At 37.5% G+C, this 22970-nt stretch overlaps 1 protein-coding gene across 2 annotated transcripts in view; it reads right to left on the reverse strand.

The window, feature by feature from the left end:
- LOC124170540 (potassium voltage-gated channel protein Shal) overlaps window positions 1–22970 on the reverse strand; it is a 540815-nt gene that overhangs the window by 330770 nt on the left and 187075 nt on the right. The gene's annotated exons all lie outside the window — the stretch shown is intronic.

Below are 22970 nucleotides of genomic sequence, written 5' to 3' on the forward strand. Positions count from 1 at the left end.
TTCCCAACAAAAAAATTACTGAAAAGCATCTCATTGGTAAATAAATGATTCGGAAATTCGTCCTGAGGGCACTCTGAATTTTCAAGGGATTAACCGCCAACTGCAGCCGATGAAACTGCGCGACATTATGCATTGGAAAGGGTCGCGCACGTGTCTGACGGAACTGGTGTGAAGTCACGCGCAATCCACGTGCAATCGGCTTGATCCCCACGCACGGCATTCGCCGGAGGGGGGGCACGCGAAACAAAGTCGCAATTAGTTCGCTTTGCTTTTTGTTCGATTACCTTCGAGTCCAGAGGTCTCACGCTGAGAACAGAGAAAATGGCGAGCCAAACTTGTTTCAACCGACATCCTCTTTTTCTCTCACTCCGCCGTCGAAAATGCTTGGATACAAATTTCCATTCTAATCTTGGAAATCAACAGTGGTGACCAAATTAATGAGAAAGTATTACTGAGTGCAATTGCTTGGGCTAAATTGTCTACCAGCGTTGATTACTAAAAAATGTGTGATGTTTAAGCAAATTGCATTGAGATTACTTTCGAAATCTGTAGCGAACATATCCCAGAAAGTGTTGCCCAATTTCTTTTTTCCTGAAACTTAATTTTTCTACTTTCTTTCGATGCACTTCATTGTTACAGGATCATTCAAATGCTCTAACTATAGGATTTTATTTATTTTAATTGTTTATTTTTAGCGCTATGGGCAGTAAAGACATTATTTTACAATACAATACGCACACGATTGGAGGAAATACTTTATGAAGTCTGATTACGATTATTTGTACTAACCCAATCTGCTTGACCTTCATTGAATTTAGACAGCACTATAAAAATTCAGAAATTCCCAAAGTACTCGCATTGGTGGAACGCGTTTGATGGTAAATATGCCATTTATTACATGTTCGTCATATTTAAAAGATTTCTCTTGATATGCTCTGCATACGTAGTCATAAGAAAAAATGTAATACTTGCAATGCAAAATTTCGAACAAACAGTGCAGCTTAGAGTTTCTTGCACACAAAAGTAACTGCTACTAAATCTTTGCAATCTTTACAAATACAATACTACCTAATTAAGAACAGACTATTATTACATCATAAGTAACGACTACAAGTAAAAAATGCATGAAAATTTTACATTGTCACTAATTCAAGTACACGACCATGACTGCTGTCCATCACTGGAGCAGATCGGCTTTCGATAATTTCATTAAGGGTTGATGGAAGCTTGCACCGAAAACCGCAATACAGTAATTATAGAAATTTCCAAGAAATTGTATTAGATTATTCTCGCGTTTCAGCGCATTTTAGGCGAACGGTTATTTATTTCATCATATTAACACGTACCAATTTTAAATGCCGTAGGTCGCACGGCATGCAATTGCGAGCAGGAAAAACGACACACTAGAGATTTGATTTCCCCATATTCTCTCCCGCCAATTTCTCCTTCGCAGAAATTTCTCAATATCATGGAATTTAAATGATATTATGAAAACCACATAGTTAATAACGCACACTTCATACCACACGGTCAAAAACAAGACGCATTCACTCCTGTTGGGATAAATTTCGAATTGCAATTCCAGGGTTTACATAGCACAATCAGCCGCGTTCTCAATTCAAATTATCCTACCCTGAAAAATGCTATTCATGTGAAGAGACAGCCTGCTTGTGATAATTCCTTCTGGACATAATGCTACAGCTTCCGAGGTTATTTTGAGTATTTTGCTGTTTCCTGTGCATGCTAAGGAAAGTATAGTTAAGAATATATTTTAAATGACCATAAACTTTCCCATATTTCCTTATTAATTGTTCACGATTTTGGATTCACCAGAATTAACATAACGCAACTGGTCTTGCATTTGGAATATAAAATTAGAAGAAATCTTCCAAATATTTTACGCATACTGTATTCAAGAGAGAGTGGATTTCCGCTGTCTGCACTCAATGCTCAAATCTAATAATTATGCTATCCGCAATAAATACAAGGAGATAAAAAGGGTTTTAAAATGATATTACAACTAAATTTCAATGGGTATCTTTCCCATTCACCGTAAAAACATTTTATATTGGATTTTCAAGGTTTGAATGAGATTTGTTCACTGGGCAGCTACACTCAGCATCCTTGTATAAAATTGATCTGACTATCCCAGACTACCCAATCGGAAAATTCACCAACCCGCCTTTTTTTAGCCTTTCGACGCCTGTAGAGTCGTTGGCCGATTCTTGACTGACCAGCGATGATCAGTATTTATTAAGACCAGAAATTATTATTTCCTGTCTAATTTTCCTATATTATGAAACCCGGGTCGAGCTTTTTCAAACATGTCAGTGAATCTAACACAGTTTATTCTTCCATTTTCCATAATTTTTAACTTGTTCGAGACGGATTATCTGATGGATTTGTTTGCAGGGCCGGTCTAGGGAGAGTTGGCTGAGGAAGTTCGATCGCGTAGGGCATTGCGGTCGGTACGCGTGTACCGGTTTTTATGCAACACACGGGCCGGGGATGGAAGCCGGAGTCGTGGGCGGAGAGGTGGGCAGCCATCGGCGAGACGGCTTCGGAGCGGAGAAAGTAACGGGAAGTGGGCGGGCATTTCATAGATGGCGGGGAATGGTTCTAGTTGAAGGCACGCCGATACAGGATAAATTCAAAGAACGACTCTCGCATGCTCCTTAGTTGATTAACATCATAACGAACTCGCTGCATTGGCTTGGTAAGCCTCTAATGGCAACCGCACAGGTGCGTTCCACATGGTGCAGTTGCATTTGCATTTTCTATGCACGACACAAACCAACGAAGTTGGTATTACCAGATTACATGCTAATTAGAACATAGATTTCTAAACGGTGGATGCGTTGCGATGGTAATTTTTCGGCCATAGCTTTTTCACGATGAGTCATTATTAGCTTGCCTAGGGCTACAGGAGAAACATGCCCGATGAAATACGCTACACGTGTGCATTGTTAATCAATTTGATTTAATGCAAGAATTATTTCAGAGTTCTCCACCTGGTCAGGTCACTTATCTGCCCTGATGACGATGCACGAGTCGAAACGTCGACTCTGGACAACCACGTCCAATCGAAAATCTGAGAAGGATTCTTACACTAGCTCGCTGTCAAGCTTACGATCTGCGATACGGAAAGCCTATAATGTCAAATTTCGAATGCCTATAATCGCTAAATTAGCCTAAATTTATCATAACCAACCAATATCCCCAGAATTTTCAACAAGTATTGGTTGTCTCTCTGATATTTTCTCATTTCAACTGTTTTAAGTAGTTTTCAAATAACTGTTTGAGAGGAAGTTTTTTTATGCGGGCGGTCGGATGAGTGTAACTATTATTCTACGGAAAAACCAGAACGCTATTTTTTGTTATAACCGTCAACATCAGAGTAGATGGAAATATATTGTGGAACCGTTTGGAAGGTAACGTAATCATAGTTCTCTGTCCTTATGGTCATAAGATTCTTATTTATTGACCCGATTATAGGCAAGATGTGTAATAACTAGACTTTTAATTATTTTTTAGATATATTTTGTCCTAATCAGGCGTGGCATATTTATATCTATGGACCGTAGAAACGTTCATCTGTGACTGTGCTAACTTTCACTATGCACTACCAAATAATTTAATCCATCCTCTTAATGTATTTTTGCATTAGCATCATCATTCTTCAACCCTGCATTAACAGTTAATCCGTAAAATCGCAATATGCGCACCATAAAAATAATGCGTTTTTCTTAAAAAAAAAGTATTCTTTTTTATATTTTTACAAGTAAGCTAATTATTCAGTGGGGAATAAAGGATAATTAAGACTTCATCCCAATAATAATAAATAACCATTGAATGACACATTCAATTTTAGAAAAGTGTTCTCTTATAATAAATGATATTTAAATGCTTTATATGACTTGGAATTGTTGGCTGGCCTATGGTATAAAAGAATTTTTTGAATGAGCTCTAAATGACCATTGAATTATTTCACATTCGCGCATTTATTTCGTTTGCGTTGTAATTTAAATACGTGAACACGTGCATTCTGCATGATTTATGTGATAAATACGAGCTGTAGCGTCGCAAGCGCTCAAATGATTTCCACCATTTATGCCCGCAGTGAAGAATTTCTTTTCACCAGCTAAACAAAAGACATGCTCGGCCCGTAATGTTACTAAGGCAATGACGCAATGCCCCATTTTTAATAATGAAATGAAGACAACGAATCATATGGATATGGTGGTTTTAAAATTGAGGTTGTGAGCGTCTAATAGCAACACCTCGCTCAAAAGAGTTTTCTTTGAGCGTTGAACATTCTAACGGTTCCAGGATCACAAAATACCGCGTACTTCTTTTTAATTTACGGCGTGAGTTAGAAGCTCTCTACTCATATTAAAAGGCCGCAGTGCAGACAAATTGCACCATGGTATGTGAGTACGTGTGCATGGCGAGTGTGTGCCTATGTGACTTGGATGTGATAGGCGTGTGTGAAAGGGGTGCAAAAGCTTTAGTGGACTCCTGTGCGGATACCCAGCATCTCAAACGCTCCATATTCAGTTTCACCCATTTGGTCATTCGGAATTTCCATAAATGGTAATGCGACGTGAAAATGAGCCTTTTGGGCATTTTTATTCTACCCTGCGTTAAAGTGTACCTTCTTGAACTCGTTCTGAACCCGTCACTGGCTGAAGTATGCCTGTAAGAGGATTGGAAATATACGGTCGCGAATAATTACTGCCCCCTAGCTAACTGAGATATAGATTTTAATTTTTATTAAAATATTGCAAGCTTTATAAAACGGCGATAATCCATGTGTGTAGACGGTGGAAAATATCAAGAACTATCTTTAGCTTCCTGGCTTTCAATATTATTCAGTTAGTATTGAGATTGGGTATCACGGCAATTAATCAGCACGATAAATTTCAAAACATTATCGAAGTAAATAAATGGATTTATACAGACTCAAAATTCTCGAGAGGAGAAACAAAAATCTTTGAAGACGTCGGATTATGAAGAAATGGTGAATATGTTACCGAAAATACCATTAGCCTTAGAAAGGACCTCAAAGCTCAAAGAACATGATGGCCGATAGGAATTAATAATTCCTGGTTTAAATTAATACTGATCATTGCAACCAATATTCTTTTTGCAATCATCGTGTCGGTGACACTTATCTTTGAAGCAATATTTGAAAAGGAGTACCATAGAATTATTGCAAATTAAAATTACTGCAAATTGGGTCTGTCAGATAATTCATTACGGATAGAATGACTTCCCATCGAATATGGATTCAAAGGAATGGAAGAACTATGAAACTAGTGAGAATTACTTGCATACTAACGGAAACACCGATTTGAATTTGTTTCATAAAACAAAAGAATTAAAATAAAATTATTAATTATTCCGCAGAATACTTACGGATTCACAGATCTGAAGTAATACAATACTTTTGAAACTAAGCACCCTTTATGTACTTTGCAGAGAGATTCCTATGGGTTTAATACGCGAGGTCGGACGTTATTTTTTAGGATATGTGTATGATGTGTTGATCTTAAATTTTTTTAACAGAATAAACTTCATTTACGAGTATGATACTCTTTTGGTTCTCCAGCACATAATTTTCATTATATCAGGCATTCATTAAAGCTTTTAATAATACACTACCTACTACGACCAATAAAAATAGGTCAAAGGTCGCGTACAATTACATTGTAATCCTTCCATCAGCTCTTTATTATTTACTCATTGCCTTTTTTTAATTTTTGTCTTTTTCTTTCTAAATCTCTAACTCGTGATACGTCGGAGAGAAAAAGAATTCCTATTCACTATAGAGGGCAGTTTGTATGGGGTGGCCCATCTCTATAGGGAAATATTCTTTCCAACTGACTGAAAATTTAAAAATAAAACAACATCTCTTCTCCAAGTTAACGGTAATGCAGTTTCTCTGCATCGAAGAAACGTCACTGCGACGGGTTTTTTTCTCCCCGGCCGTCAAGTCGCACCGTTCTAAGTGCGCGGAACTTTTATCTCGAAGGCCTACAACAACGTACTGAGACTTCCCAGGAATTTCTGGAAGCAGTCAAGGTGATTTCATTTCATGGACGATGCATCTGATTTGAGAATTTGGCAACGGGAGTAGGTCACTTTTTATTTTGAAACATCTCGGAAAATTCTCCTTAAAAGTTGTATGAACTCTGCTTACATCCATCCATGCTTCTCGTCCGTACAAAGCTCCCAGTATCGTTATTGAGCACAAAAACGTCGGTTTCGAGGAATGAGATGCCATAATTCATAGAGGACTAAAGGAAACAGAAAATAGTGTATTTTTTAATTTTGTGCACACCGAACACTATCATGAAAGTACACAATGGGACTGTTCGGGGTTCGGAGTGTTGAGAATTCCTTAGCTGTCAAACTTTACAGAGGTACTCTACATACGCATGTGAAATAAAATACAAATAGCAGTATTCAAGGAAACAACCGCAGATTAGCTGGTGGGGTACCTCTCCGCGGACCCGAGAACGGGAAAGTACCTAAATGATTTTTCCACAGTTAGAGTTTTGCCGTTCACACATTTAAAAACTTTCATTACAATCATCAAGTAGAGGAAACCACATATAGCAATAGTTTCCAATAACATAAAGAAGTTGGAGCAAAAACATATCTAGAGATTAAGGCATAAAAAGACATTAATGTTCTACAAAGTAAATATAATTCTGTATGATATAATTTGCGGAATTAAGTATATCGATACATCATATTAGACGCAAGGGACTTGAGAACTACAATTTATATCACCTCGCCAGAGTAATATTATTTAAATCGTATGAAATAATTTATACGGTACGACAGTCAGCAGCATAAATAAAATTGAAATAATTTACCTAAAATGTCAAAAAGCAAAGTAGCTGGTAAAAGAAAAGTTGATTTTCTAGTCTCACCATTTAATCCAACCTTTGGATGGCAAAAAGAATATTTCCAATTCTATTTCATTCCGATGCATACCTTGCACAGTACGTTTACAGACACAAGATTACATGTAAACTGATTCAAATTTATCCTTTTTGCTTTGCGCGAATGATATTTACAAGATACTTCCATACACGAAAATTCTCATTCTCTTTCTAGTTGCTATCTAAAACTAAACATCTATATATTATAGCGTATTTAACAATGTAAAAACTAAAGATGCTTAAAATATGAATGCTTTCATAAAAAGATGCCATTTAAGGAAAGTGAGATAGATATCTATGAAATAGTCCAATATGAGGATGACAGGCAATGAATATGAATAGTAATTATTAGTATTTTCAAATAAGTATTTCTTAGCTTAAATTATTTGCATTAAATTTGATAGCTTAGGGACACTTAGTGAGTCCGTAATAGATTTTCTAGCGGGGAAGATGAAGACCTGAGAGTAAGCCCAAAATATAGAGTAAAAAGAAATTAAGAGGGATGCACAAATTTCCGCCAAGACCCCGATGGCAAAAATTTGGGTGAACTTTCCATTTACAATTAGATCACGCGCTTGACTCACGAGTGGTCCCGTAAATGATGCAGAAGAGTTTTTTCACGTCTGAACTACGCTGGAGAAGACAGAAGACTTGATGAAAGAGAAATGAGGTGCATTAAAGAATTATATTCTTTCAGCAGATGGGCAGACAGGTTGAGAGTAGCAAGGAGGAAGAAAGAGACATTTAGAGAAGTATCATATCAAATATCATACCAAGCAGATCGCACCCTAACGCCATTGAAAAATGAACTAGTAAAACCTCCTCAGTTTCTAAATTAAACTGTTTTCGGAAAAATCAAATGGATTTTTAATTTAATTGACTTGTTAATACTCGAGTACCTATTTTTAGCTCCATGATATAATGAATTTTAAATTAGAGCTGCTTCCTCTGCATTAGTGTTATTTTATGCTACGCTTTCCATGGGAAAATAAAATTTGCCTGAGACACTTAGACATCTGCGTATCAATTATTCGTATTTTCAAGGGAAATGAAACACTATACACTTCTTTTCATGTCATAAAGTCCATGACAATTTATATGGGATATAAACTCATAAGATCCTACTATCTTTTTATTTTTCCTCACTATTATAATTTTTATCGCTATCTCATGCAATTAATCTCTTCTCTATATCTTTTTCATTGAGAAATGCATACTCTGAAATAGGAGTTATTTAACAATATTTTGACGTAATATATTCAAGGAGTGAATTTTAAACATACGTATACGAACAATTGGTGACAATGGAATTACCGGTGAAATTCTAGTCTCATATTCGTATTACACACAATGTAGTTATAATATAGCAATCTAGCTCCATTTGTGACATTATTTTATGCACCACAAGTGGTACTCGTCCACCGCAGTGAATGTTTGATTCTCATTTGGATGGACATAGACAGTCTGAAGACCGTCGTGGCCTTTCACGTGGACTCACGTTATCCAAATAACCACCGAGTACTTCATCCCCAGGCATTTGTACTACAAACCTTAACACATTCATTCAGAAAGTAATGAAATATCCACAATTCCGTCTTCGTGGAATACTTTTACGATATTAAATCACTGATTTTGTTTTAACATCCATTTCTCAAATGTTCCCAAGGAAATATCTAAAACTGACACAAAAATTGAGTTTTTTGCTTGCATAGAGGGGTTGAGCAATGTTCCTTGATTATTAAAGCCTTTTCTTACATTTGATAGCTATAAAATAACTTTAAGTTCAATATAATATTTAAAAAGATGTTTATTTGTACAGCCAATTCTAGTTCTAATAGTCTAGCTAGCTATAAAAATAACTTAAAGCGCAATATAAGTTTTGAAATATATTTATCTGCACAGGCAATTCTAGTTCTAATTGTCTAAGACTGGACCCAATAAAATAATACTGAATGCAATAAAATACGTAAACGTAAATATACCATCCTTTAACGGCGTGTAATTCTCCTTTAAGACTGTAAATCGGTGAATAAAACGTTCTCAGATTACTTTCTAAAGTACGCATGAATGAAAAACCGAGATTAAAAAAAGGTGGCGAGGATCGAGACGCAAGAGATATTTTCACGTCCCTGAGGCTCATCCAGGAGCCATTGCTCGTTGAGCACGCTGAAAGGGATAAGATCGATGGAGCTGATAAAGGATGGATATTGATCAGGGCCGATCGCCCAAGAGTAAGTCATAGACAGATTCCACCCCGAAAGATACGCAACGCCTTTTTGACTTCAACGACGCCGTTAGAGTGCATTTGAGTGACGGATTGAAGGATATATATTACTCATCGATCTCTTTGCGCACGAACAATACTCTTGAAACCGTCTTCAGGTGAATGATTTCCTATAAATTCCATAGGAACTTTTGCGACGACGGTTTTTCAAAGAAAGTGATTATGTTTTGAAGTAAATATCGTTTTCATTCTTGTGAATATCCTGGATGACGCTTGAATGTTAATATTACTGATGAAGTTAAAGGAGAACTAGCAATTTCTTAATCTTTTATCATTCAGTACACATTTAAAAAAGTAGGTTAAACAAATCTCTCACGATTTCTATCTCTATACAATAAAAATGTACCGTCATTTTCATCAAAAACCTATACCACTCCACACTTATATGTCGAAATAATATCAACCACGATTGACAAGATATATACCAGAGTATTCTATCTTTGATTAAATGAGGTCAATTTTTTCCATCAGAGGAGAGTATCTCCATATTCAGTGAAATACGTAACAAAAGGATCAGACGAATAGGAGTAGCAATAATTTTGAATGTCTTTTCCCTAGTTCCCAGAATAAAGTGGATTATCAATCAACGTAATATAAATAATGCATCTGTTATTTTTTTACGCAAGGTAACCACCTTAATTGTGCAACAAAAACACAACTACCGATTTAAGTAAATGAAAGGTCGTAGCACTTTTCCACAAGAATTTTTAATGCGTTGTACGCATTAAAAATTCTTGTGGAAAAGTGCTACGACCTTTCATTTACTTAAATATGTCTAACTTCCACCAATTGAAGCCTGAATCTGTAGAACTTATTCGGACAACTACCGATACCCCATTGCATAGCCATGAATTGTGTTAAGCGGGTCGCATGCTTAGCGAGACACGTATGGTGGGTTGCGTCAGATACTCCTATGAATACTTACACACGGGTATTTATTTTAATTGAATTATTAGCAGAAATTTAGTTTGACCCGGACTTTTTCAAAAAGCCATTAATTTCATTTAGAAGAACTCAAATACAGATAATCATTCAAATAGAGGAAAAATTTATCATTTTTACGATTACCAAAGCGATTTTCGCCTCAATAGACTCTAACTAGGTATAATGTAAACATCAAGGAATAATACGGTGGTAATACTGGTTATGTCTTCTCGCGATTACCACCGGGTTAAATATTACGTATCATTAACGTTTCCATGGGCTATTACCCATCTTCATTGAGTATATCATTATATATAAACATAATTACTAATAGAAGATGGAATAATGAAATTAGACCACAAAAACAGTTGACGTTGACAGAGCAATGGTGAGGAGAATTATTTATGGCCAAATACACATGAAAAAAGTTTCACCTCGACCGAAAATCGACCCTAGGACTTCTTGCTTCCCATGAAAATGCTCACTGTGCTTATTTCCTGTATCTTCGGCGGGGGTTTAGTAACAAAAATTAGATCAATGAGCGATTCTATTTAAATATTTTACACTATCGTGAGACAAAAATATTCTTACCTTTTAATATTTACTCATCTGCTTATGAATTTGATTCAAACAATCCTTTTAACACAAAATCACTTTTTATACATTCTTCCTTCGTATAAACCAAATTATATAAATTTATATTTAGGGAAAGCAAAGACAGACAGACAGTCTAGATGATGTCGAAATAGCTGGGTTTGAGGCTGATTTCACCAATAATTATGATAATTAAATTAAATAGCTAAGTTTATAATAAGTACAACGCCAAAACGACCGTAGAAAGATGTTAATGAGTCTCTTGATAGAACTTGTTGGACATACCTGATTAAATATGAAAAACATACCTCAGGGAGTGAAAGTGCCATATTATGTCGAAACACCCAGGTTTGAGGCTGATTTCGTCGATAATTATGCTAAAAAATATTAAAAAGCTAAGTATATAATTTACACAACGCCGAAGCGACCGCAAAAGGATATTAATGTGCGGCAACTTAGGACTTGTTGGAAATATCTGATGAAATATGAAAAACATGCCTTATTTAGCAAAAAGGAAAATCCAAATTTTGTCCAAAACGCCAGGTTTATGGCTGATTTTGCTAATACCTAGCTAATAACTAACTACTTTTGCTAAGGATGAAATTATAAAGCTAAATATTTAATTAGCACAACGCCGAAACGAACGTAAATGGATGTTAACATCTCGTTCCTTGGGACTTGTTGGAGTTACCAGATGAAATATGAAAAACTAAGGACTATTTTATGTCAAAAAGATAGTAAAAGGAATACAAAATTTCGAAATAGCCAGAGTTGAGGCTGATTTCGCCAATAAGTAGGCTTAAATAAAACACTGAGTATATACTTAGCAGGATGCCTGAACGACCGTAAGTGGATGTGAATGCCTCGATAGTTAGGACTTGGTGGAGATACCTGATGAAATATGAAATACCTCCTCAGGTAGTAAAACTTAACGGATGGAATTGTGACTACCAAGTTATCGAGCTCGGAAAACCTAGCCCAAGCAGTGCCGAGCGCGCGTAGGGCAAGGGTCAGAGTGAAATGATTCTCTAACAGAGGTCCCAGGGCCAATGCGGCGTCGGTGTCGACCGTGGGTGGAGGGGGGGGGAAGCCTTGAGGCGCACGGACCCCCCTAATGAATGACTCATGAGTGCACGGAAGCAACTACCCTTCCCCGCCGCTCATAACCTCTGGCCCGCACACGCCAAATCCTGCACCAAGAGCGTCCATCCTGGATGTCCTCTCTAACCCTCCCCACAACTCTCCTCCTCGCTTGCAGGCAAATCTGCGACCCCCACCCCATTATGCGCCGAGAACAATGCAGCTAATTAAAGAGCACGCAGAATCGCCGGAGACATAGTAACACCTGGACGTCGATCCCAGCTGCCGGGGATAATCACAGAGAGGAATGGCTGACACACCGAGGGAGGGGAATCTGGAATACCAGACGTTCACATCCGCACATAGCCTTGGTTATGAATTTTGTTCGGGCGGCTGATTCATTATATTTCTCTATGCGGCTACGCCAATGTCACCGACATTTCACCTGAGAGGTGTGCTTATCTTCATAACAGTCGCAATTCAGAATCAAAAACCCTTGAAAGGGAAATCTCAATTATAAATCGGTACACTTTTTTTAACCACTTCGAAATTTAAGACAAACAATATTGCAATAAATACCTCATTACGATGTTTTTTATTCCATGTCACGAATTTTGACCTAAAATGACCTGATAAGTTTAAAACAGTAGAGGTTATGAAAATCTGAAAGTAAGAGCGCCGGAATGAAATTGGTACTATTCAATAGAAGGCAGGACTTTGAAATGCCTTAAAAATAAGTGAAGTAGGAAAATTAATGGGAAATAGACAAAATATTTTATGCTATCTAGATAGGTGTTCACGAAGGGGCACTTCGACTTCAAAATTTGAATCCATGTATTCTTGCTGAGGCCATACCGCTCAATTTCACCGTCACCTCAGGTTTCATGCACTTAAAAAAAACGGCAAAACATTCAGTAAGTAAAAGAGTGGAAAAGGTCCATAATTTTTCCATAAAACCAATTAAACAAACGCCAGAATTAAAAATGGACACTTTATGAGATCCATTAAGCCTTACTAGTGCTTAAAAACTGAACAAAATAGATTATTCAGACTATTTCAATCTCTCATAATGTAATGAGCGAAATATTTATACATGACATCATAGTGAACTAGGAAATATCATTTCTAACTTTTGATAACCATTATGTAGGCCCTCTTATTTAAAGACAAATCCCAGCCTTTGAGTCTCTAAATACAATCACACAAGAAAGGTACATCTGTGGTTTTCCTTTCCTTCCCCTCCATCCTTTGTTTTAAAAAGCATATAAAGTGAAATATTAAATGAAAGAGAATACCAAGTTGTTAGGCTACAATATATACTATCGAATAATACCTAAAATGATACATTAATGGGGCCAAAACAAGAATTATATCGTAAGTAAAATCTCCTAAAGACGGTGCTGACGTATTATCTAAGACTTTAGGGATGCCGAATACCCTTTAAGCGAAGGCAGGGGATACACTCCAAACCATGATAAATAAACTTCATTACTACATGCAAACCATTACAAATAAATCCAAATTTACAAACGCCCAATCCTAAATAACCAAGTTGTAAAAATAAAACAGTTTTACTGCAGCTTAAAAAAATTTGATTCGTTCCGACAGATATACATTTCAATATCCAACGTGTGTGTAAATCGCTAAAAATTATCCTGGATTCATTAGGTTTTCACTGCGACATAACTACGCTATCACGTCGGCCTTCAAACATCGCGAGGAGAGGATAGAACTCGACTATTCGTTTTCCAGCTATAAAATCCATTATCAGAGTTAGCAAGACCCCTCACCCACGCTCGGAAATTGATGGTTCGCCTCAGCTGCGACGTTTGCTTAATCCCTTTCAGCCGCACGCCGTCCAGTGCCCGCACCCTCTCGACGCAATGAAAGCGGAGTCGACGCAATAGTGTGCACCAGCACCGCGAGCACGGCTACCGGCCCCTCTGCACCACGCGGGGCGCTCACTCGAGAAAACATATCCGCGGCGCCGCCACCGCGCGCTTCCGGCCCCGGCCCCATTCTCCGCTGCGCCGTCAAATGCGACTCGCTCCGCCGTCAAATGGGACTCGGTCCGCCGTCAAATGCGAACCGCTGGCCCGTGAATTCCCGCTCTCTGGGCTGTGAAGCCGGCCTGTTCGCACTGCCTGGGAAAGCCAGCCCCACACAAACTCCTCTCGCCTCACCAATGGACACACGGACGGGATTAATAAAAAAAATAATACCCTTTGGCCGGACCGACCGACGCAACGCAAAATTCGAAAGAGCGAAGGGAATGCAGAAAGCTCTCGTGGCTCTGACTGTACAAGTTCAGCGGCGCAAGGTGGAGTGGCTGATGAAAAATATATTCATGTTTTTGTTGCTCTAAAAGAGAAGTGAAGTAGAGCTTAAGTCGGAAATAGAATCTGCTGACAATTAAATATTAAGAACAAAATTAATGAACTCAAAATATAAATTTAAAGCGAGTAATTTATTTTTCGTTTGAAGATTAATCGGCGGCTCTTACACGAAAATATTATGCAAAAATATTCTTCGTATTAAAGACAACAAATTTAATATTTTAATTATATTTATGGTGCTAAACAGAAGTTGAAACGGGGAGCGTGGCAGACAAGTGGGTAGAACACTTGGCTACTGACCTAGAGGTCCTCGGTTCTAAGATTGCTTTAGCCTTATGACGCTCACAAGGTAATCACATTAAGTGCGAAGTAGCCATTGGAAAATGACTTGCTCCCTATGAATGTGTTAAAACTACAGACCTGAATATTACTCTGAGATGCTCCGCCCTTACTGCCCAAATCAACCTTTGAGTTTAAACACATAGTAAGTGAAAAGACATTATTTAGGAATGGGATTGACTGAATTTCAGGGTATCTTCAGGGGTTAAAAAATTGGGTACGAGGCTACGAATTGGATCATGTGGTAAATTTTACACCAAAGAACGAAAGATCTAAGCGCTGATTCAACCTTCAGCGTACTGATCAAGAAAAAAGTTCTACGCTGGTGATCCAAAAATAGCTTTATTGATGCCTATTACTGAAATAACACATTGGTATTTAAAATTTAAAGTAGAAAGATAAAGGCGACTACCCTCAAAAGGTGTCAATACATCAACCGCGGCAATTGGCAGTCAAAAAAAGTAGTAGTCCAAGGCTATCAATAAATGTACCTTATGCTTTGTGTAATATATTATTTGCCAAGAGAGCAAGTTAAATACAACCGAAAAAGTACTGCTCTATATATCCCAATGCTACTGTTGAACCTTACACCCAGAAAATTGGTATAGCGCATTCAACTTTCACGCAGGGTGGTTTCTTAGGATATAACATTTGCAGAAATTTAACTCTGAACTCGTGCAAAAATGAGTTCAAACCAAATGTGTCCCACCAACCTCTCTTCGGGCATACCTCAGGACAACGATTAACGTCGGAAGGGCCCAAACACACTCAAATTACACATGCAGGGATATTTGCAATTGATGGCCGCTCCCCCACGGTCGGCGAGTGATTTACATGGGCTGAAGTGAGGACGTATTAAGTTGAAGCATACGCTAAGAAATACGACCAAAAGCCCCCATTTTGGACCCGTTCAACAGAAATTAAGCGTCCCATTTGTCAGTCGCGTGGAAGGCCATGACAGATGACGGACGGCTCCACGCTTCGGGAAAATAATGAGGCATCAGGGACATCGAGGGGAAGGCGAAGGTGTGTGGACGGCAGCCTTCAGTCTCCGCGTGATTTCTTACCTATGTCTAACAATTGATTGAACTTTCCGGATAACCAGATGGACACTCAGTGGCCTATAGCGCAGGTACGAATCATTCACCCTTAATAACAATCCAAAAAAAGATGTGTGCCAAGTGGAAAATCCAAAAAAGTAGTATATAAATAATTAGCAGAGAAAGGCAACAATATGCAAAAGGAACATAGACGGATTTAAGTGGGGCATGGGGGCACCAACAAAACAAGATTTTTAAATAAACAAGATTTTTAGCATAGTTATCACTACGTTCTTCTCTTTATTAGTACGGAGCCTCAATCATTCAATTTCATATTTAAAAATTTTATATTAAACTAAAGAGAATATTTCGTACAGTAATTGATGCATGATGTTATTAATCTCAAATATGAGAAGACCCTAATGTCCCCCCAGAAAAAATTTTGGATCCGCCCTAGCAAATGAAGATATCAAAACGACATCACTGATAAAAACCATGATGGATAAAAAGAAGTTTACCTTCAAATTTTCCTCGTCGAAGGTTTCGACAAGGTAAATTCCGTTTGCCCTGAGATTCGAGTCGAGGCAAATTATCTCCCGCTGCTAAAGTATTTCAACTTATGTGGACATGCGGGTAACTCGGTGAAAGTATCCTCGGTTGCTCGCTGGCGTTTATTGCATATAAAATATTCCTTGGCTCACTGCTTCATCTTGCCATCGCCAGCACTGACAAGGCTGTACTATGCTTCCGACTAATCATAGCATTCAATAATCGCGACTTGTATATGTAAAGTTATTATTGAAAGCAGAAACATCTGCAGCCCCAAAGCATTTTTCCCCATCCACGATGGTTGGTATGGTATTTGGAGGAGGCGACCGACAGCTGAGGTCATTTGTGCCATGAGGGAAGGGTGTGGAAGGACGGGTGGAGAGAAACCCGGCGTCGGCGTTAGTCTGCTCTTAACGAAAGGCGCCAGGGGGACCACGGCTTAACGTCCCATCCAACGGACGGAGTGTAGCGCTTGAAATGTCCTCCAGACAACATTCAAGCAGGGATCGGGCAGTCTCTGAAAATTCTCTACCACTGCCGGGATTTGAACACGAGCCCACCGGGTGGGAAGCCAACACTCTAGCGACCAAACCAACCCGATCCCCCTCCCATCCACGAATGATTCAAGGAATTCATTTATTCATTCATTTCACTTCATTCATTCATTATAATTTATTTAGTCAAATTCACATGCGAAGGTGACTAATCCGCACGCAGTGTAAATTTCATTATCATCAAGGATTACAAAGACCATAAAAATATGATTTGGTTGACCCAAGGAATAAATAAAGTAGTAAAACTTTGTCAGGTTCACTGCTATATTAATATGGGCACGACCGTAACGTAGTTGACCTGAAGATGTAACTACGTTACGAAACTCGGGTCGTGCCCACATTATTTTAATAGTGAACCTGACACAGTTTTACTCCTTTATTTCCAATATAAAGAGGTTTCACAAAGTAAAGCCATATACCAAGAAATAAACATGTTTATTCCAAATGCTGAAGGTTGACACCGGGTTACCCCCCGAGTCACCTTTCTTAAAAAAAAAGTCATGATGACTTTCAGGAAAAATAAATTTGCACTTCGAGTACACGCAGCAGCAGAAGGGACAATAGACGTACTTTCCAATCACGACTATTGTCCCTTATGACCATTCAACGTGAACAATTTTCGAAATTACCGCAATACGTGCAAATCCTGGTGAGAAGCTCGGCTAAGAACAAATTATATCTTCGGATTAAATTTCACCCATACTGCAAATGACTTTGCACTGATGAACGTGACAGCGAGCAAGGTAAATTGCAACAAGGATTTATTTTCATGTTTCTTCACGAGGGGAAAACTGAATTCGTAAGAAGCATTATTCCGAAAGCACTCATCACTATTTCTTAGATGCTAATGAACGACCTCGTCCTTGTTTTCCCATTATTATAGCAAAGTGTAAGTTTTGATTACCTCACAACTTTTTACATGTCGACAGCTCAATATAATGTACTGAAAGCCTTAAAAAAATTCATTAATAATTCCCATATAAGTACTTTTCCTTTCAACCTGCTAGTTATAATATTCTTATAGAGTCTCAAGCAAGCCAGACATAGAAATAATGACTCTTATTAGCTGCTTCTCCAAGGTCCAATCGTTGAATATGGCAACGTAATTAACGAGTAACATTTTCAGTATGCCTAAGAGGCTCACTTCCAATCTAAAGACAAACGGTCTCCTCACTAAAGAACTTCAGGTGAAAGTTGTATGTGAGTCACTCGGTTTCTTTCCCAAAAAGTGGAAAGAAAATCCCGACCTAAATTTACTTTTTAACGGAGATTCATAGCAACTCTTCTTAAAACTTAAATAACTTTTTTAGGGCTCACTTCACTGAAAATTTATATAAGGGGGGAAAATCCGGAGAATGTTGCATGCATCCTACTTCACCAGGTATCCGACCAGGCTTTTTCCTGCGAAAATTTTATATCCGTCTTGAAACTTTTTTAATTTCCCATAAGCCAAAAACCATGCTCTTCTCGCGGCCTTTCGCAAAAGCAATCTTTCGGCCTCTAAGCACCGGGTTCCATGCCAGAGGCCTCACCCTGAGTGTACTGCATGGTCGACCGGCGAGGAAACATCAACACAACCCATGACGCCGAAAAGGCGGACTTTTCCGACTAATGAAAGCAGAAAATTACGAAAGTTTCTCGAGTCGTGCCCCCATCTAACTCGTAAAACACTCACGGGGAACGTGAACATGGAGCTTAACAAGCCCGCCAAAGATCTGCTTTAAATTGCTTCACTTGCTAAGGTTTTCGCGGGTCCACAAGGATTAATGATCCTTATCCCGATGCCGTCAACTTAATATATGATAGAAGGGGGCAGTTAAAATCCGTTTCTGGAGGATCATCACCATCACAATTTGGAGAGGTGCCCCAGTGGAAAGGAAATAATATGCTCCGTGTAAGCTAAAAGGATGTTTTGACCTAATTTACCACATGATTCTCCTGCCATCTCTTCGATGCACGGCAAAAAAATAGGAAAAAATATATAAATGATTCCTAACCCAGTGCTGCTTCCGGAAAAAATTAAACTTTAAGTCTTCTCATTTTAAAAATGTGAAAAACGTTTGAAATATGTAAATCTTCAGTGAAGTAAGCCGTGAAGAGTTACTTCAGTTTTAAGAGGGGTTGCTATGAATCTCCGTTAAAAAGTAAATATAGGTCGTGGTTTTCTTGCACATTTTCAAAAAAAATATTTCTACTTATTCATAATTATTGTGGCAGGTACATATTTTGTAATTAAAGTTTATAGAACACATAGTTTAAATAGATGTTGAACTTTTTGAATGAATTTTCCGAATAGATGTTGAATTATTTCCGAATTTCCGAACAGAATTGATGTTACTTAAATGCAAAATTGGGTTATGAAGGGATACGTGCCGAAGTTGACGAATTTGCACCACATTAAGCCATAGGAGTTGGATATAATAGTGACAAATAAATAAGTCTCTATAAAGAATTAAATAATGAGATCGAAATATTTTTTCGCCGAATATGCGTTATCACCATGTCCATAGGCACAGATAAATGACATAGATAAATTCGATTATCGTCAATTTCGGTCTTAGCGTTGCAGATACGATAAGTACAAAAATTTTCAAGCATTTCGATTATTTCCTTGGATTTTGAAACTGATATCGAGGACTAATTCCCTGAGATTGACTGGTGATACCACGTTTCTACCATTTTTTATAAATTAGGAGAAGGATTCTTATTTCCCCCAGGTGTGCGTGGGACACCTAAGGTAATTGGAAAATCCATCCATTCAAGCCAATCGCTGATAAATAATGTATCACATGTGTTAGATGACAAACAATGGCTTATCCATGCATTCAACATATTCATAGATTAATGCAGTCTAGAAAGCACTAACGGAAATAATAATTTTATATGCTACATACATGATTGGTGTTTCTCTATTACTTTTATTAAAAGCAAAAATGCATACTTTTGTTTGACATGTTTCTTCGCCTATCGGATGCTTAGGTAAATGGAATCTTTACTTGAAATATAACCCACTTACTCCGGCTTACATCGGTATTATAATTTGAAAATTTACTGAATTTCGATGAAAATGTATTAATTAGCCACTAAATTTACTGATTAAGGAGATAACAAATCTAAAAGACTTTATAACGCATGTACTTGGTCCCTGTATCCTGGTGATTGTACACTAAGACATCGAGCGGATACGGATCATCCAAAGCGTATGATGACTAAATCTGCGACTCAGAATTCGGATAGTTTTTAAATAAGTATTACACATTTTGTAAGAGATCGGCTTGTGACGACAGATATAGAATATAATAGCAAAATTTATGCATCGAAGAAATTGATGATATTCAGCTTCCAAAAGGGCGATGAACAAACAATGGTTTATACATGCACTCGTCGAGCACATCGACTAAATAATGAACATCAAAACGTATTTCCGATTACAATACATAAAATAATGAACTTTAGTATCATATTTATCAAAAATAAAATAATTTCAATATGGATAATTGTTCCCCATGCGCTTACATGCATATACATGAAAATTTTAGAGTAAAACAAACGGAAATTAATCACTTTTAATTATAAACTTACAGTGATTAATTTTTAATTAATCCATAATTAAAAATTGATCTAATTTATTTTAATTTATTTTAATTTAATTTTTAAAATAAATTTTATTATTTTAATTTAATTAAAAATTAATCACTATAAGTTATGCTAACATATATTCCCTAAGCAAACTTCTTTACTTTTGAGAGCGCAGTATAAGCCTTCATTTAACATATACCTAAGAGTACTTGAGCAGTGTTTACTGCACTTGAACGTGAGCATGGTGTTTTTTCAATTATTTTTTTCCAAATTTAATTCACATTATTACCAAATAGAAGAATACATATCAATACTGTCTAGGATAAATTACCCAAGGCCAAATGAGATAGTACAACTTCAGAAGGTATGCGTGGCAAAATGACATATTTCTACTCGTAACTTGATGAAATATTTGTAAATTATTAAATAAAGAAAGCTAATTTTCTCAGGCTTTCGGAAGCTGAAGTATTATCTGAAGGAATAAGCAATAAATAGAAATAAAAGTGAAGGCATATATCAATCTTATCGACGGCAGAGCTAGAGATGAACATTCACCTCTGCCATGCTACTTCTGGTATGCAGATTATTCGGTTAATATGCAATATTGTATACTATTCAGCTCTTGTCTTCAGATCTACGTCTACTCTGAGGAAAGAGCGAAGATGCTGTAAGGTAGCTGGCAAAGGAGGCCCTTGAGCAGGTATAAAACAAGCCAAGTGCCTGTCGTTTCCTGTGGCCGTAAGAAGAGCAGACATCACCGAAAGGTTTCGAGACGGATGGGCCTGGTCGCTCGTCAAACTCATTGAGTGGTGGGGTGGAGAAAGAGGGACTCCTTCGCTTCTTTCCTCCCTCAGCGATGAAATGTAAAGACATGCATACAGTTTACGGGAAAGAACATCAAAATACGTTTCTCCCATATCAAGATATATTACAGCCCAAAATTACAATACTAGACCATTCAAAGCCGTACAGAGAGTCACTGCCATTCGTCTAGCTTTGCGAAACATGTAGCATAGCAATTTCTTTGATATAAATAGGCTATGTGTACTGCTATAAAGTACGCCTGAGACTTTATACGGACTTTCTCCCAATAAAACAAGGTCAACTATTTTTATGGGGTATTCAAAATCTTGAATTGGCCTTTTCTCGAATGACGGATGTATTCAGCGCAGCCCTATGGTTGATGAAGAAGGGGAGGAGGAATGATTTATGCATCACGTACCCCAACGTGAAAATGCATCTCCATTTTACAAACCCGATTGGGTAAACACGGTAGCTTTATGCCGTTTACGTGGGTAACCCTTGTTTATAATAGATTACTTGGATATCGTGGAGTTGACAACACTAGATTTACGGTACAATCACTAGCTACACACGTTTGTTTCTTCACAGTTATTCCTTATCCATTTTCATAGCAATATGGCAAACTAGCTAAAAGGCAAACAGTTCCCGTTAGTGTGCTTCGTTTTGCCGCTTTTTTTCTCGGAGCCAATTTGAACACCTGCCTAATCGTACCTATGTTTGATATTATTTTCGCAATCGATTTAAAACTATGGACAGGATTTTTTTGCTTCTATCTTTTGAATTTATGATCGGAAATGATAATTTTTTCTAATTAGGGTGAAATATTTTTTAGCAAAGAGGCATCAGCTAAGAAGAGTAATTTCATGGATTTCAATATCCAAGTGAAATGGCCATTTGTAAACGATTACTTGACATAATGCGCCGTCTCAAATGTTATCCTTACTTGTCATCATACTGTCATTTTTAATTAAAGAGATGGGGAAGTTGCATAGTTGCGCCATATGAGCTCATCAAATTGAAGGAAAAACAAAAATATATATTTTTTAATCGGTACGGCAGTAATAGTGTATCCCGTATCATTCTCGGTTCTTTGACTAATTTCAACAGTTTTCACCGAATGCAACTGTGATAACATTGGGTGAATCTTTATCTGTAATCTTAAAAGAGACTAAATAGGTGTAATACAGGTAAAGCATTAAAATTTTGTATATAATTGTTTAAGAACTATTAGAAACTAGAGGATACGGTATATGCCATAAATATCAAGATAGGAAGTAGCAAATAATGCTGTTCATTATTTCAGAAAGAATTCTTTCTTATTGACATTCTCTCCCATCTGCATGAACATTCATCATCAATTGCGAGGGGAACTATTTCTTGTGGCTTGATTTTTCAACAAAAAGGCTCCCCGGGGTTGGATCTCCGTCATTAGGCAGTCATCCAAATACATTCGACAATAAAAATTATGAAGCGGCATAAAAGAAATATCAAATGATAAAAAAGCAAACTATGAAACAAGGAACATCAAGATACCAAGCTTTGTTTGCAGTCCTTAATGAGGATATGGACTTTCACTCAGGAGATTTTTGGGATGACTATGAAGGAGACGTGAAAGGCATAAGCGTTTGTAACAAGGTAGTGATTAATGGTAGGTTTTCTCAAGCCCCAAGGCCTTGGAAGCGAACAATCAACTCCATTGGGTTGCCATGGCAATGCGTCCCACGCAAATATTGAAACGCAAGACGAGATAACGCCACGATTAGGATTCCCAGAAGTTCCTAATATTTGCACAGAATTCGGATTCCCCGATCATCAAGTGCACTTGAGGATATTCTAAATATATTCTCGACCATAAATTAAACATTCATTGATTAGATACACGTGCCATGTTTCTTTAGGGATCTCCTATTACGACAAATTGTACAAAAACAAAA

The sequence above is a fragment of the Ischnura elegans genome, chromosome X, assembly GCF_921293095.1.
Source record: "Ischnura elegans chromosome X, ioIscEleg1.1, whole genome shotgun sequence".
NCBI lineage: Eukaryota > Metazoa > Arthropoda > Insecta > Odonata > Coenagrionidae > Ischnura > Ischnura elegans.